This window comes from Gopherus flavomarginatus, chromosome 25 (genome assembly GCF_025201925.1).
Source record: "Gopherus flavomarginatus isolate rGopFla2 chromosome 25, rGopFla2.mat.asm, whole genome shotgun sequence".
NCBI classification, from domain to species: Eukaryota; Metazoa; Chordata; order Testudines; family Testudinidae; genus Gopherus; species Gopherus flavomarginatus.
In genome coordinates, this window is record NC_066641.1 from 6774579 (window position 1) to 6792287 (window position 17709).

The 17709-nt window shown below is 42.0% G+C and overlaps 1 protein-coding gene across 11 annotated transcripts in view; it reads left to right on the forward strand.

The window, feature by feature from the left end:
* TANC2 (tetratricopeptide repeat, ankyrin repeat and coiled-coil containing 2) overlaps positions 1-17709 on the forward strand; it is a 628479-nt gene that overhangs the window by 561209 nt on the left and 49561 nt on the right. The window lies entirely within an intron of this gene.

Sequence of the window (17709 nt, forward strand, 5' to 3'; positions counted from 1 at the left end):
TTCATTTACACCTCAGTACTGCAGACAACTTAAAATGCTGCTGCTTTCTTGTGTCACACACTGGCTTTTTTTAATTGTCTAAATTTCGCTTCAAATTGCAGATCTTGGTTTGTCGTTATGGAGATGCGTTTAATTGTTGAATGCATTTATTCTTCTATTTTCAGTAACCTGAGAGTCCCTGAAGTCTCAGAGCAATACGTTCTTCTTTATAATTGGCTGATGTGGTACAGGGGACAAACCGTAGGGTGGTTTTGTTTGTGTGTTTGATGGATTTTAGTCAGGGAGGTGAAAATGCCACTTCAGTTTGATGAAGAGAAAAATTAAAGTTTTAACAAGAATTTTTTAAATCCCTTGTGCACGTGCATGTATGTGTATAAAAAACACGCCTTCATGCGTGTATGTGTATAAAAAAACACACCTTCTGTGTATACTGTGCATATATATACTTATACACTCTCTCTCTCTCTCTCTCTCTCTCTATCTTTTTCTCAGATCCAGATTTCAAAAAATGCTCACATCCAACAGCTCTCATTTAGGTACTGAAATGAAGTGGCCGTTTCAGAAGCAGCCATTGTTTCCAAAGGGAGCTGCTGGGTGCTGAGCACCACTTCTTTAGGAGCCTAAATGGGAGCTGGGCTCTTCTGAAAATCAGGCCCTTACTGGACTTCAGTATTGTGCCGGTTTCTGTTTTCATCTATGAAACTGTATCTCTTTCCTGCATAGCTCAATACTCCTATTTCTGTTTTCTACCCCAATTAATCTGTTTGCTAGTAAGAAAATTCATTCTCCCATACAGTACCTCTCTCCATGCTATATATCCCATTCTGTTTGAAACCCCAATTATTTTTTGATCAATACAGATAAAACATACCACTCCCTGTCATTATGATTCTTTTTATGTTTTAGTGGCTGCAGACCTGTTTGTTAAGGCACATTCACGCAAGAAATCAAATACATTAATAACAGACTTAGTTCAAGAAATGAAATGTCTTGGTTCTGTCTTAGTTTAGCCAACACTTGCAGCACTAGTGTGCTCTGTGTGCTCCCCAATTACGTATGTACACCAAGGCACTCAGCTCACTGGGACACAGACAACAGGGATATGATGTTGTGGTTAGTTATTTTACAGTGCCTAAAGGGGTGTTGGGTGCCGTACACCACAGATAAAAAGACATGAGGTCAGATTCTCCCCCAGCTAGCACTCTGTGCAGTCATTTTCACCTGCACACAGCCGATGTAGGGTGGGTACAAAATGCTATCCAATCAGAACGCTAGCATTGTGCACAGGCTTCACACAGGTGAAATGTTGGTACAAGTGGACAGGAGTGGTAGTTTGGGGCTCTGTGGTACTCCAGGTATAAGAAATGTTAATAAGCTGGGATATTTTCATTGCAATATCCCATTTCTTCATCTGGATAAAATGGGGACAAGCTTGGGTTCCAGACGTTGGGCCACAACACGTGAGAATTCATCACAAGTCCTTCAGTGAATTAAACTGGCAAATGTCACCTGTACCAAAGCATAGTAAGTTTGGTGTCCTGCCGTCATTGGGAATAGTGCTGTTAGGCGTCCCAGACGTCTGCCTGGAATAAATAGGGCCCTCTTACTCCGCTACTTTCAGTGTCATAGCTATAAAAATAGTGAGGGAATTTATCCCAGCTTGACAAAATGAACATAGGAGAACCGTTACCTTGTATAAGTAACCCTGTAGACAGTCATAAAGAACCGCCACTGTTCCCTGAGTGATTCTGTTCAATCATATTCAGAAGTACAGAATCAAGACAGGATAAAAAAAACGCTACTAACGGGGGTGGCAAATGTAGCAGGGACTGTTGAGGGCAGTATAAGCTCGTGTTGTAATAATAATTAGAGTGAAAGCGCTGGACTAAATACACCTGTGGCACAGATGGAGAATGTGAAAGAAGAAAGGTGATGCTTGAACTTGGTCTCAGGTGGTGGGTCTGCTCTTTTAATGAAGCTCTGAAATGCATTTTTGAACTGACAGAGCTGGGCAGGGCTGCAGCCCCAGTGTCAGTCTGAACAGAAGATGGGAAATGCCACCCAGGCAGATTCTAAACCGTGATTAATAACATGAAGATCCGAAATAATTGCAGCCACCAGAAAAAGACTTTACCATGAATAGAGTAGCTCACTGTTACCAGCTTGTGGAAGATGCAGCCCAAACACTGACGGATACAGTGCTGTTTGTGCGTTTTATATACGGTAAAGGTCGCATTTTAATCAGCTAAACTGTACATCTAGTTTGCTGCTTCTCATTTCTCCACCACCTTTGTTTCCTTCCAAGCCTCTTTCCTCAGGTCCTGGTCCAGCAAAATACTTAAGCATGTGCGTAACTTGAAGCACACAAGTAGTTCTGTTGACATCAAAGCATCTGCTTGGTGCTTTTCTGCACCAGGGCTTTTGTAAGTCCTTTGCACTCCACCGTGGTTAGAACAGGCTGTATCCTGACCCATGTTCTCTGCCTGTGGCTCTCCAAAAAGTTTCTGGTTGTTCTAAAACTGTTTGGGGCCACACTTTTTTCAAATGGCCTTTCATTGTGGTCTGCCATCAAAGTACTTTGACTCCAGCTAGTTTTATTGATCAGGCAACTGGTGTGTAGTAAAACGACATGCACTGTGGATAACGGTGAGAGAGCAGAGGAGGTGAAGGAGCTGCTTGCAGGAGACTTGAAGCCTGGAGCAGGCTTGCTAAATGAGCTAATCAGAGACTCCTGGCACAAGTAGGGAATCTCAAGTAACCGGTTCCTTGTAAGAAAGCTGAAGCAGTTGTTTGAGAGGGCTGATTCTGGGAAGTGTACAGGGGAGTCAGCTCAGAGCAGGACAGCTGCAAGCCAAACTCCATGGCGGGCCACACCCTAAGAAGTCATTTAGAAAGAGGACTGTGAAGGAACCCCTTGTCACACCCAGGCTGTGAGGTAAGAGCCATGCCTCAGGACAGATTTCGGGACTTTGCTTTTTTCTTTTGAGTTTATATGTCTGAGTAAACCCTTACCCTAATAAGGGGCAAGCAACATTTGAAGGAACAAGTGTGTGGAGTCTCTGTAGAGGGAGAATAAATGGCACCTCGGTCACATGGACCAACTCATTTACAGTAACCCTGCTGCTCAACCCAATCTAGTTAGTCCACTGGTCTCTCCCAAATGGTAGCACTTTATGTTGATTACGCTAAGGAATTTTTAGCTGACTGCTTCCAGTCAGGCCCAACATATCCAGCGGGTTAAGATGCTAAATATATTTTAAATCCAAGATCATTGGAGTGCTTAATTTAGAGAAGACTTAGTTACTCTATCTATCTGTCTTATCTTATCTATCACATATATTTCTTAAGTATTCCTGAGATTTCTTTTCACACTGTCTTAAGGAAACACTTATTTACTTAAAATACAAAGTAATCCATTCTTAACAGCCAGGGAGTCAGCTGAAATGCTTATAAACTAATCTAGGACATAAGAATTTCTTCTTTGCTAACAGAGATTCATTTTTTCAAAACTCATATTCAAACAGTGGCTTCAAATCCTTTTTTTTTAAAAAAATAGTTAATACCTTTTGTTGCCTTTAAGTTTAAAGGGTGGCCATAGATTTCCCGATTCCATCCATGATGCTTCCCTTGGCTGCTTCTGTTATCTGCCGTTATTTCAGGCAGTTCAGTGCAGATGTTCCCCTGAATGAGTTCTTGATGAGAATTCATCTACATTATCCTGGATAAACTAGAGATGTTCTGCTTCTCTGGGACAGCCTCATGTTTAGTGTAATCTGAGGCACGTACTCTACTGTACATAATAAAATACAGGCACAATGTCACCAGTGCAAATAGAGTATTAAACAAAAAAGAAACCTTGAGAAATATGAATATTACATCAGGAACATTAGCAGAATTTCAGAGTTTCAATTGATTTGCAACAGTGAGATGACTGCTGATCAAAGAGACTGGAAAAAACTTGGTAACTTTCTTTCATGAATCATAATGTCGGTAGAGATTGTTAATGCACTGTTAAAGGACGTTAGGGTACCAACTTTCGCCAGATGAGGGGGTTGTTAGGCACATGTACAGTAAACTGTCTCTCGACGTGTGAAGATCTTGCTAGGTACCATTCTTTTTCTGACCTGCCCTTTCTGGAGAAGATTGTGAATGTGGTTCCAAGATAATTTGAGAGTCAGATTTCTTTGATCCTGTCTCTGTCCTTGACCTAGATTTTAGCCTCCATGTGGATACATATGTGGTGGTTTTATTGGTAACTGTTCACCTCCTAGTAAGAGACAAGGGTCAAATGACCTTGCTGATTTTATTACATCCATCAGAAACCTTTGATCACAAAATGTTGTTGATTTGACTACAGACCCTTGCAGGGTAGACCAGTCTGTGTCAGAATGATTCCATTCCTGCCTTTTAAAGAAGTCCCAGAGGTTGGCATTGGGCAATTACCCCTTGGGCTCTCTTCTATGGGATTCCACAGTTTTCTGTTTTGCCATTTATCCTGATCAGTATACATGTCAAGCCATTGGGTGATAGTGAAACAGACTGGGCTATGATAGCACCAATATACAGATCCTATGTACAATCCTGTGTCTTGTATTCATCAAAAATTATATCTGTTTGGCTGAGATAGGGTCTTTGTTAAGGCTTTCAGTTAAGATTGGATGTCTTTCTAAAAGACGTTCTCCAGTTAAACCACAAATTAAACTTGATACAGAAATCACTGGGTGAAATTGTCTGGCCTGTGTTATGCAGATGATCAGTCAAGATGATCATAATGGTCCCATCTATCCTTAGTCTCAGGGACTGAGTTTTGTTTGTGTGTTTAGTACCTAGTACAATGTGGTCCTGGCCTACAATTGAAATCGCTTGACTCTACTGCAACATAACAAAATTATTGTAATAATAATGATATAAATGACAGTCTAGATAAGGTGATTTGATTTTAGTTGGCTGAGGAAAGCAACCAAAGAACATGACAGGGTAGGTATCTTGCCCCAGAATTAGGGAATGCGCCTGCCCTTTCCCAAAGAAATTTGCAATCTTGTCACACTTCTTCTGGATCTTCAATTACTTTTAGATTTCTAAGTGACTTCTGTGGTTGAGGGCACCTTTGTTCATTTCTGCATGGCGTAATCGATGAAACCATTCTTTGCTGCAGATTTTACTGCTCCAAGGTATTATTGAATCAACTAGCTTTGAAAGAGACTGAGTCCAAAAATTGTGGGATATTCATACAAATAAGAATAGCACCTGTAGTGACATAAAATTACAAAGATTTTGAATTCTCCTGCTTTGCAACCTAAGCTGATCAGTGTTTTATTCCATAGGGTGTAATATTGCACATATAGGTGCATTTCCTATTTTGCCTGTGTTATTTCTTGCATAATGTTTAATGAACTCTATATCAGTTCACAGTTAATCTCTATAATAAAATTTCAGGATTGTCGTTCTGAAGCGTAGAATGTGTGTTGAGTCAGTGTGAAGTGATGGAGACAGCTACAGGCATAGTTGAAAGCTCTTTTGATTCAGAATATCACCAGGTTGAATCATCACAGGGTTTGTGACCTGTTGCTATACAATTTTTAAATTCTCAGCCATTTTAATTACACCCAGGCAGTGTACAGTAACAGTAAGGCATGTTCCTGTGCCAGGCTAAAAGTCCTACATCATTATAACGTCCGAGTAACTCAGTCAGTCCGCACTCTTATTCTGCAGCTAATTTACATGCAACAATGTCATTGATTATATGAGGGAGACTGCACAGATGGTGAATTATTTGGCCCAGCTGCCACAGTTCTTCAAAACCACCCACACCGTAACACAACCAGCACACACAATATCCCCAAACACACACAGTGCCTCACCGCAGCATCCACCTGTCATTCGCCACCTGCAGGAATCAGCACAAATCTCCCAGCACAGAATAACCCCCACACAAATCAACACAACTCTCCCAGCCCTACACACACATTTGCCCACCTTCCTTCATACTGTCTGCGAGAACCAGATGGAGTGTTGGAGTCCAAAGGTTCTGTGGTAGTTGGAATGTGACAGCTGATCAGAAGGTGGGAATAACAGCTGTGCAGGGTAACAAAGAGGTGGTTGTGCCTCCAGCCAGGGGGACAGCCCTCTGTACAAACTGTGGGGAACATGGACTTTTAAGTTCTTAGCCATTTTGACTTTATAAATTACACAACACAAAATCCCAAAGCACAACCTCTCCAAACACAAGTCAACACAACCACCCTTTGTTCTCCACCAACACAACTCGATAGCACAACCTCCTAGACACAACAACACAACCAGAACACACAATAACCCCAAACACAGACAGCTCCTTATCACAGCAAACATCCCTTATTTGCCACCCACACAAATCAATACAAAATCTCCCAGCACTAGACGCATACTCGCCCACCCTCACTCAAATTTACCATAAACTTGAGCATCCCTGACTGGTACATGAAATAAATCATTGGTGCAAAATTCAATCAGTTAAGTTCAATGATCAAATGATCCTTCAAAAATGTCCACTGTGAGTGGTGAACCTTTGTGCTCTGTGTGTGTGCTGGGCAGGACAATGGCTTAGAGCACTTTTTTTTTCAGGAGACATTTTCTCAAATTGTCTTAGCAGACTTTCTTTTAAGAGAGACTTTCCAGAGCTGTCTAGCAGAAAAGGAGACACTTGTCTTTGCTGGGACAGGAAGCACTGTGTGCACTGCAGTTCTAATAGAAGCGCACTGTGGAGCTCTGAATAAAATATGAACATGAGTCTCCTGGAAAAGCAGATTCACTGGGCCCAGTGTCAACTGTCTGTATTTTGGAAGGTTTTCATCCTGTTAGCTGCAAGAAAGGCAACTTGGATGTAAATCAGGGAGCTTGGAATTTACAGAGCACAAAGAAAATCTATTGTGTCTGATGCACACTTACATTGCCAGAGTTGTGTAAAGGGGCCTTAGTGTAACCGTGTCTTAAAGTGGGAGTTAGTATAATTTACACCTATTTTAAATCTCCTTTACTTGGCCTGAGTGATAGAAAGGTGTCTTCATGTAAAAGAGAATCCAGCCATTAGCTCTTTATCTTCATCGTCCATTGTAATCTTTGGGCACATAGAGAATTATTTTAAAATCACAAAACTGGAATTTTAAATGTGAGGATATGTCTGTGGGCAAAGAGTGTAGTAGGCAGAAGATACCTACTCAAGCAAGAAGGAAGAGATGGAGGAGTAGCTTTAGGGATAATATGGCTTTCCTTAATCTAGTGATGTTCAGTGTTAGAAGAAAGCAGTTCTTCCTGTAATTCTTTTGTATTGCTTTGTGATGTAATGAAGTCGACAAATCAACTGGAAAAAAAAGTGTTCCCCCAACTCACAAGAGAGACTCATTCCCTCCAAGACAAGGTGCTCAGGAAATAGCTGAATAAACTGGGTTTGCTGCATGCCTCAAAAAAGTGAAAACAAAAAACAACCCCTCGCCCAAATCCTAGGCTTTTTTGGACCAGCAGACAAAGTGAGTTCCTCCCTCATCCTGAAAACACTGTGACCAGCCTGGCAGCGTTCAGAGTGTTAACTGGAATTGCTAGTTGATTTTAACTGCTGGGAAAGTGAATAACAGAAGTGGATCTCTGTAAGGAAGCCAGGGCACAACCCATGCAGGGCTTGGTAGGTCAAAATTAACACTTTAGTTTGCTTTTTGTTTGTGCTGTGGATAATGAATGATGGACTGTAGGGATGTGCTTGAATATCAACTAATAGCAAGTGAATTGTGATATTCAGTCCTCTGACAGTCAGTGCCCTTGTGTTTCACTTTTGGGCCTCACTCGGGGTGAATTATGTGAGGCTTTTGTGATTTGAATCCATGTTCACTAGGGACTAGGAATAGAGCCACCCAGTTCATGTTCATTGGTGCCCTCAATCTGCATGTGAACCCTGGTCTCCAATGCTGAAAGCCCAGAGAAGAAACCTAGCCCAAGCTGATTTGTTTATGCGGAGATGTAGTTTTCTCTTATGGTGAAACATTGTAATGGAAGCCCAAGATTTTTTTCCCCTTAAAATGGAACTGTGATGAGAAAGGTTTGACACAGTCACAGCTCACCCCTATCAGATGGCACTGATACGACAGCATGTTGTGGGGCAGTCCTAATACTGATTTGTAAAATCTTCAAACACAAGAACATAAGAATGGCCCTACTGGGTCAGATCAAAGGTCCATCCAGCCCACTATCCTGTCTTCCAACAGTGGACAGTGCCGGGTGCCCAGAGGGAATGAACAGAACAGGTAATCCTCAAGTGATCCATCTCCTGTCACCCATTCCCAGCTTCTGGCAAACAGAGGCTAGAAACACCATTCCTGCCCATCCTGGCTAATAGCCATTGATGGACCTGTCCTCCATGAATGTATCTAGTTCTTTTTTGAACCCTGTTATGCTCTTGGCCTTCACAACATCCTCTGGCAAGGAGTTCCACAGATTGACTGTGCGTTGTGTGAAGAAATACTTCCTTTTGTTTGTTTTAAACCTGCTGCCTATTAATTTCATTTGGTGACCCCTAGTTCGTGTGTTACGAGAAGTAGTAAACAACACGTCCTTATCTACTTTCTCTACACCAGTCATGATTTTATAGACCTCAATCATATCTCCCCTTAGCCGACTCTGAAAAGTCCCAGTCTTATTAATCACTCCGCATACAGAAGCCGTTCCATACCCCTAATCATTTTTGTTGCCCTTTTCTGAACCTTTTCCAATTCCAATATATCTTTTTTGAGATGGGGTGACCATATCTGCACACAATATTCAAGATGTGGGCCTACCATCGATTTAGCATCAAAGCACCAAACAAGATCAGTTACCCATTTAGGCCCAGTAATTTTTGTATGGTTGATCCTTATTAATTTTTTTTAATTAATATTTGTATGTGTGTTTATTTTAGCATTTCTAGAGGAATTTAATTCTATCTTTCCCCTTAAATAACGTTATTCTCTGTGTATACAAACTGTGGACCTCATTCTCATTTAAACTAAGGTCCTTTACGCTGCCCTGGCAATTTCTGTAATTTCTCCAGCTCTGTGCACTGATATAACAATGAAATAATTTCCCTTTCCACTTCTGCTGATATTGTTTCTTCTTAGCCAGCAGGTGTCACTGTTAAACAGATTCAATAATTCTAAGGCATGCAGAAACTCCAGTGTATGTGAACTCTTCAGGGCTGGCTTAACCTACTGCTGAAAATAGAAGATGAGATGTGAAACAAAAGGATGGAATGTGATTAGTTTGTAGTAGCATTCCCGTACTGAAGTCCTGCCGTACTTTATGCAGCATTGATATAATATCAAGAATTCAAAGGAGACATATCAGAAAGACAGATATACATGGGGATTCAAATGTGTATTTATAGAAATAATATCCCAGGTACATTGGGCAAAATACATCACACGTTTTACTCCGACTATAAGATAATGAGTTTTCATTGTGATTGAAGTGGACCGTCAGAGCATCAATCAAGTGCCATGAAGGGGGCCTTAAGCAGAGTGATTTAGAAGACTTATTCCAACAATTTGGTTTAATTTTGTTTCCTTTCTTTGGGCCAAATGATTCAGTCCTGCACTTGCCAGTATCTGTTTTATCTGTCTCTGGTCTACTTTTCTTTCTCCTTTGCCACTTCCTATCCCCCCAACCCTGGGAGCACTATGTTTACTCTCCCCCTGATCAGACATTGAGCCATGCTGTCCTGAGAGAGTTAGGTGCTCTCTGCATAAAAGCAGTCTTGCACTTTTCACACATACAGAGTTTGATCCTGTCCAGAGCAGGTGTGGAGTGTTGTACAAAGTAAAAAATTGTGAGCAGGATGGGGAGCCCGGGGAAACCCCATCCTGAATTAATAAGAATGTTGCTAAACAACCACCAAGTCACTCCTGCTTTCTGGCAGGAGGGAGGCTTGACAGGGGAGCATGTCGTTAAGAACATTAATTGCCTGAAGAGCAGATCCCTATCTAAGTCCACTCCAAAGAGGACAGATTCCTCCCCAACTCTGTCTTCCAAGCAGACAAATCTTCGTGCCTGCTTAGGCACATCCTAAGCCCAAGGACCATGATAAAGAACGTACACAGGAGCAAGACTCTGCCAATACCAGACTCTGCACCAGGAGCAACGCTGTCTGCGGCACCATCCAGGTCAAGGGACTGAGAACCACCGGTATCAATGAAGAGCACCCAATGGGAGCTTCATTCACCAGTAATATCCCCACGGACTCCAGATGGATTCACCAGCAAAGAGCCTTTCCACTTCAACTCTGACGGGAGAGGCAGATAGGCACCCTGGGAAGAATGGAGATGTACACACCTGTGGAGGACATCTTTGTTCTCCTGGATCTGCAATCTTCCTTTTTGTCAGAACCAATCCTCACCAGGGATATTTTGACCTTGTCAGGAGTCACAGTGTATGGGAAAAGAAGTCTATCCTGCGTCCCATCTACTAACTGTGGTTTTTCTTCAGCAGAACTGATAGCACCATCAACTGACCCAGATCCAACTTTCTCATCATTGGGGGAGTCAGAAGTACCAGAGGAACAGTCATCACCTCCACTCAGAGAGATCAATCCAAACTGGACATTGCAAGCTGCCTGGAACCAATTTTGTCCACCCAAATCTGGACACCCACCCTAGGACCCGTGGTACCCCATGCTTTGGGAACCTGTAGAACTCACCTTTAACTCCTTGTGACAGCACTGTTCGGGCCCTGGGACCTGTGCATATAGCTCCCAGGGTCTTTACAATTTAATAGGGAGTCATATTACCTTTCCCCTCCAAGAGAGCAATCAGAATTTCCTCCTGATTTGAAGAGGGGGAATACAAGCCAGATCCATTGTTACCGACAGAGATATTTTCCTCCTCTCCCAATGAGGCCGTTGCTCCAGATTAACCATTTCCTTTGGACAACCACAGCCAATTCCAGGAGCTGCTATGGAGAGTGGCAGAAGAGCTCTAGATCTCCAGGACACATGACATAAGCTCCTGGACAACCCACAACCCAAGGGATCAAGCTGGATAGCACTCCCTGTGAATGAAGCCATAGTGAAACTGGCAAGGACAGTATAGCGTACATTGGCAGGAAATGCAAGACATACTGCTCCAATGGAGCTCAAGGCCAGCACTCCAGAAGCGATGCTCTCCTACTCCCTGGGATAGGCCACTTGAACTGTGCCTTTCCTCCCATCCTGCAGCTATCCTGGGATTATTTGGAAAATTTAACAAGACAGAGCGCAAGCCATCGTTGCACCCAAATGGCCCAGATAGTTCTGGTTCCCAAGTCTTTCATGAACGTCAACCCCGCTGCCTATCAGCATTCAATCCTTGTCAGATCTCTTGGCTCAAGAGAACGGCAAGCTCAATCATCCCAGTCTGAATGCTCTTCATATCACAGCTTGAATGGTCATCACATCTAGAACATTCCTGTCCCTGAGCTGTGCAAGCCGTTATTAATGACAGCAGCAAGGACTCCACCAGATAACATTATCTTGGCAAGTGGAAGTGTAACACCAACAAGCCCCGGTCGTCAGTGGGCAAGATTGAACTTGGGACCTGTGAAGCTTAGTGCGTCAGCCTCTACTGCATGAGCAAAAGACCACTTGACTCTTAGCTAAGCCTGTAGCAGACTCATTAATCTCTGGATGAGCTGGGTACAACTAGAGGGGGGACAGAGTACCACACTAAGCAAGCATACGTTAGAGAAGCATTTCTCTATCTGGGACTGGCAGTCATATGTCTCCAGAGATACCAAGTAGTCCTGGTATCTTCAATAACCTCCTTACCCTCAAGATGATGTGTCTTTCCCTTAGCTTTCTGCGGATCCACTTGACAACAGTCAGTACACGTCACCCATGAAAGGACAGCTACTCTGTCTTTATTCACCCAGTAACTACTAGGTTCCTGAAAGGTTTAATCAGAACTTTTCCAAAAATATCAAAGCCAACCCATCACTGGGACCTTGATTTAGGTCTTTTAACCCCCACTAAGCCACCCTTTCAACTCCTAGGTACATGTTTGATGTCTCACCTGTCAATGAAGGATGCCTTCCTCGTTGCCATTTCCTTGACCAGAAGGGTAGGTGAACTTGCGGCCCTAATGGCATACCCACCATACACAATATTCCATAAAGAGAAGGTCTCTCTACAACTGCACCCAAAATTCATCCCTAAGGTAGTTTCAGAATTTCACAAAAATCAGATAATCCACATGCCTGCATTCTTCCCAAAGCTCCATGCTTCCAGGGAGGAGCGGAGGCTTCATGCCCACGATGTGTGATGAGCAGTGTGCCCGTGACATGTGATAAGTGTTGATATTTTACATGAAGAGAACAAAACAGATCAGAAAGTCAGGTAGATTGTTTGTTGCCATAGTGGAGTGAGCCTGAGGACAAGCTATTTCCTCCCAGTAACTCACCAAGTGGATTTCTGGCTATATCCTACTTTGTTTCACATCTGCTCTCCACCGCAGAGTACAGGATCGCACTACAAGACCACAAGGAGCCTCAGTAACCTGACTGCACAAGGTGTCCCTGCTTCTTATTTGCAAGGGAGCAACATGGAGCTCCATCCACAAATCCACAAAACGTTACACCTTGGTCCAAGTCTCCTCTGCTGACACATCTTTTGGGATAGAGGTTCTACAAGCAGCCATACCCTCCTCTCATCACAGTACTCTTGTCAGTCACCCACAGTGGAATACACATAGGGACCAGCACTCAAAGAAGAAAGGGAAGTTACTTACCTTATTGTCCTTCGAGTTCAAGATGTGTGGTTCCTATCTGTGTTCAGCTACGCATTCCCTTTCCCCTCTGCTTCGATCATGTCTGGATTAACAGTAGAGAAGACACTGGAGAGGCAGTCGGTCCACACCACCCCTTAAAGGATCATAGAAGATTAGGGTTGGAAGAGACCTCAGGAGGTCATTTAGTCCAACCCCCTGTTCAAAGCATATACCTTCAGAGTGGTGCATGAGGAGAGCAGGATGTAGACGCAGACTGACAGACACCAATTGCAAAAATTCTTGGGTCTCAGTCACTTGGAGCTCATGCATACCTGCAGTGGAATACAGATTTTCTGACTATTTCTAAAAGAAATCCAGTTACAGTAAGGGAAGTAACTTCCCTTTTTCTGCCTGTGCTCCGGCCCTTTCATATCCTGCATTCTGGTTAGTTGGGGAGCAGGCACACAGGGGCTACCCTGATCAGTCTGGAGAGCTATGCTTCATATTCAACTTTTCCAGTGTCCACGTGTAACCCTCCTTTGTATTAGCCCTGACAGCAACAGTCTTGTGCATATCTTACATTGTGCCAGAACTTGCAGGATCAAGACCCATTGTCTCTGGAGTATGTATATGTCGGTATGGGAATATTCAGTGATGAACTGTGCAGCGTTAGCATGCGGTGACACGTACCACTTAGGAGAGTGAACAAAAGCTTTGATAACAGAGCTGGCAGCACTATTAATTTTTCACACAGAAAAACTTACATTAAAAATAGAAAGCCACTGAGGATAAACCTTTGCTGTGGTGAAATTCAAAGCAAATCATTTCACTGGGCTCCTTGGTGTAGAAATCATTCTGTGTTGTGTTTTTTTAAAAGACACTGCTGTTAGAATCAGTTTTTGTGTGCAGTTATCATTGACAGAACAAGTGACTGCAGATATTTATCAGCAAGCCCAAAGCCACTGCTTTTCGGTATAAGAAATATTGGAGAGGTAACATGTTGCTCGTGAATGCTAGCCTTTATTCTGAAATAGTTGGTGCATGCCTTATTCATAAGAACAGCCCAAACCATGCACACAGATATAGTATACATACACACATATTCTACCAGCCGCAGCTGGAAAGCAATAAGAACTACCTGCTGCCTTGGGCTGCATGGGTTAAGAATTGCACCTTATCTTCTGGTACACGGACCCAGCCACATTATTGGTGCCTGGATATGCCATTAATACCTACCGTTAATATAAAGAGCTTTGTGTTCAAAGCTCTTTCCAAACATTTTCTGACTATTCTTCAATCACCTCTGTGCAGTAGGCAAGTGTGAGCATTATTAGCTTTGTTTCACAGATGAGAAAATTGAGGCTGACAGGCCCTTGTATGGAAACAGAATCAGAGCCCAGTGTAAAGCTTTGGAGCTCCTTATTTCCATTCCAGTGCATAAGACCAGACATAAGGCCCAGAGCTGAGTTCTCTGAGTAGACTCAAATCACCATCCTTTTGGTTGAGGTAAATGTACGGGACATTGCCCGACAGATAAGCGGTGTAATCAGGTTAGTCATTAGATGTACTTGGTGTATTAAACTAACAGTAATGATGAGTTTTGCTGTACTGCTTGAGTTGCAGCTGCATCCTACAAAACTCAAGCAGTACATCACAGTGTCTGTTTCCTTTTAATCCATTTTCTTTCCTCTGTCTCTTTATGAGCACTACTGAAGGCTGATCATCGGTAACGATCCTCCTTTTACAGTTTTGATCAGTGTATTTCGGAAGCCCGCCACTACTGTGAATATTACATTTGCGAGATTATCTTCTTTAAAGGGACGCCACTGACTGAAAATCTAGTCAATTCAAAAAAAAAAAAAAAAAAGAAGAATCCTAAAGTGGCTTCAGGTGCTAGAACCTCTTCAAACTCCCCCTGCTGTTTTTCATGGTTTTCCAGTCACGTTCCCAATCCCATTTTGTGCATGGTTTTCTGTCCATCTCTGCTGTGTGGAAGACTCACACAAACAGGGAAGTTACTGATTAAACTACACACTTACACATGGACAGCAGTGAAACTGACTATTTGCAAAATGCTGCCAAATAAACAAAATACATAAACTGAATAAACAGAAATAAATATATTTTCTCTGGAATCCTTTTCAGTTCTAGTCATCTTAAGTGTTCCTTGTAACAATAGTGGGTACAAAAATTTCAGATGGCAGAGTGATATTTAAGTTGATGTTATACCTTTACATTCATTGCATTTTGGGGGGAGGTACAATAGAATTATGTGTAAGTTTAATGCTCTGGCCTTTGACTCATGGAGAAAAGGGTTTAAATTTTGCCTTTTAAGGAAAACGGTTGAAAATGTGTTTTGTTGTTCATCCTATTCTGCTAATGGATTGGTGCTGGTGCTGGGGGCTGGCGCACCCCTGACTTGAAGCGGTTTCCATCATATACAGGCTTTACAGTTTGGTTCAGTGACTCTCAGTCCCCTGCCCACACACACACACACACACACAAAATTGTTCTTGCACCCCTCTGCTAATGGTCATGTCTCCATACTTTAAAACCATCCTACAATCTGGCAAATAATCATCAGTCTCTCTATTACCTGTCAGAATTAAGGTACTGGCAGGGCTGTGTGAGAGAAGCTTGCTGCATACCGGGCCCTGGTTTACAGGTCCTTCACTTTCGTGCTACACTTAAACAAAACGACAGGTTATGGTTTCCCTTTTAGAAAGTGCTGTGTCTAAGGATTATCATTCTTTGGATTTAGACACGCTGATAAGCCCTAGCATTGTGGAAACATTGATCCTCTAGTCTAGATTACTCAGTTGCATTTAGATCATTCTAAGCACTGGCATATTAGTTTTTCCATTTGATAAGGTACTAATGGGATAGTAGCATGCTCTGTCCTTAAAAACCCTATTAAAGCGACAAGTTACATCATGTTAGCTTGGAGGAGGGGAGATTGTTGGTTTTTTGAATGTACAGCTGCATTGATTCCAGAAAAGAAATTGGTTTAAAAAGTCCCTGAGGCTTCCGAGGTCTTAGAAAAGCAAAATAATGCAATACACATGCCTTTGTTCCTTATCTGCGGTGTCAAGGGGAAATTACAGACAATTCTCTCTCTTCTCACATGTATTTTTCACTGTGGAGTACAACAAAGAGGACAGTTCCAACAGTGTGTGTTTATTTTTCTGATATAGTTGAACGATGGAGAAGTTTGCCAAGCTGGCACTCAAAAAGCCTGGAAGGTCACTGTATCTGGGCTGCTTATACATTTAATCCTGGCACTGGTTTTTGTAACTCTGCTTCTCAAACTGTTCCTTCACGTGAATCTGTTTGTTGTTGTTGTTATTTTTTTTCCTTTTAAAAATACAGTATATTTAAATGTAAAATGAGAAAGGGGTGTTGCTGTTAGGAGAAGCACTTCTTACAAAAACAAGAAATTCTTTTACCAGGAGGCACTGTTCTCAGGCCACACACGTTCAAGTATGGAACATTCTCTGGGGCCTGATCCTTCTCTGCTTTACATCTTGTGCTGTCACTTTCACCAGTGCAAAGTGGATGTAGAATTCTGTCATTCTGATCTGGTTATGTTTTAGACCTGCTTTGCACTGGAGTTAAATGACTATAGAGAACTCACAGCAGAAGAGAATCAGGTCCTTAATCTTTAAAGGGTCATTGTCAATTTGAAATATCAAAATTTTCAGCTGGAAATGTGTGTGTGTATTCTGGTTACAAATTACACCTGAGATAGCTAGAACCGAAAGAAGTTAATGAAATACATTTTCCTCTCTTTTTTCCAGTTTACTTTATGTATTTGACAGCACTCCATATATATAGTCTACTTTCCTGTCAATTAATTAGCTTCTCCCTTGCTGAAACCATCTTTGTAAATATCAACAGGAAAGTTTAACAACCCTTGTAATATTGTTGTATATCAGAGTGGAATTACAGCAGTGTTAGGAAGATATAACAGAAAGAAGAATCTGGCCGATTCTTTAAAGAGAATTTTCTTAAACTGGATTTTATTAAAATGTTTCACTTTCAAAAAGTCAAGCTGATGGTGTCCCTTCAATCAGTTTTTCTCTGTAAAGTGATTTTAAAATGGCACCATAAGGTTCTATAATTGCTGTATCTCACCGATTATAGTTCATACCTGTTCACATTACAAGTAAAAACTGTATTTTCTAATCTTCAATCCTGATAATTCCCCCAGAATCTGTAAATCAAACATAGTTCTTAAGTCCTACATGCTCACCAGTAATAAAAGCCCTGCGATTAGTTTATGCCATGGTATACAAATCAGAATTAGTCCAGTTCATTCTCCCAAGCTGGGTTGGCTCTGCAAGGCTAACAGGAGTAAAAAAGTACTGTTGTAAAATATTACTTTGTCCATGAAGCCAGCAAATATGACTCAGAAAACACACGCACCTAGGAGATCTGCAGAATAAGGGCTTGTCTATTTTAGGTAGGGTGTGAATAGCAATTCTGGTTGATTTCTCCATGTAGACAAGCCCTGAGCAGGTACTGTTTATATGTAGTCACTTTTCTAACCATCCCTACAATTTAAAATGAGTTGACAGAGACCCAGAAGGAGAGAGAGAAAACACCAGATGCTGTATCTGCAGAAGAAACTTGATATGAGATCCATGTCTCTCTTCTTTAACAGAAATGTTTTTCTAGCCTCAGCTTCATGACCCAACAATTCTTATGTCAAGGAATTAAAGTAAGAAATCATCAAGCAATTGGGTGTAAAATAAGTGAGGTCCATTATAGTGGGGTACCATTGAGAAGCATGCAGAGATACATCCTCATTAGAGGGACTCAGCCAAATGTCCAGGCTCCGTTACAGCAGTTGTTTGGTCAGAATTTACAACCAGTTAAGTGCATATTCTTCAGCTTGCACCCTACAGGCATGTGGATCTGAGAAGTCATTCGCTGGGGAAGTAGTTTGAGTGAGACTGATAGCCTAAGTCTT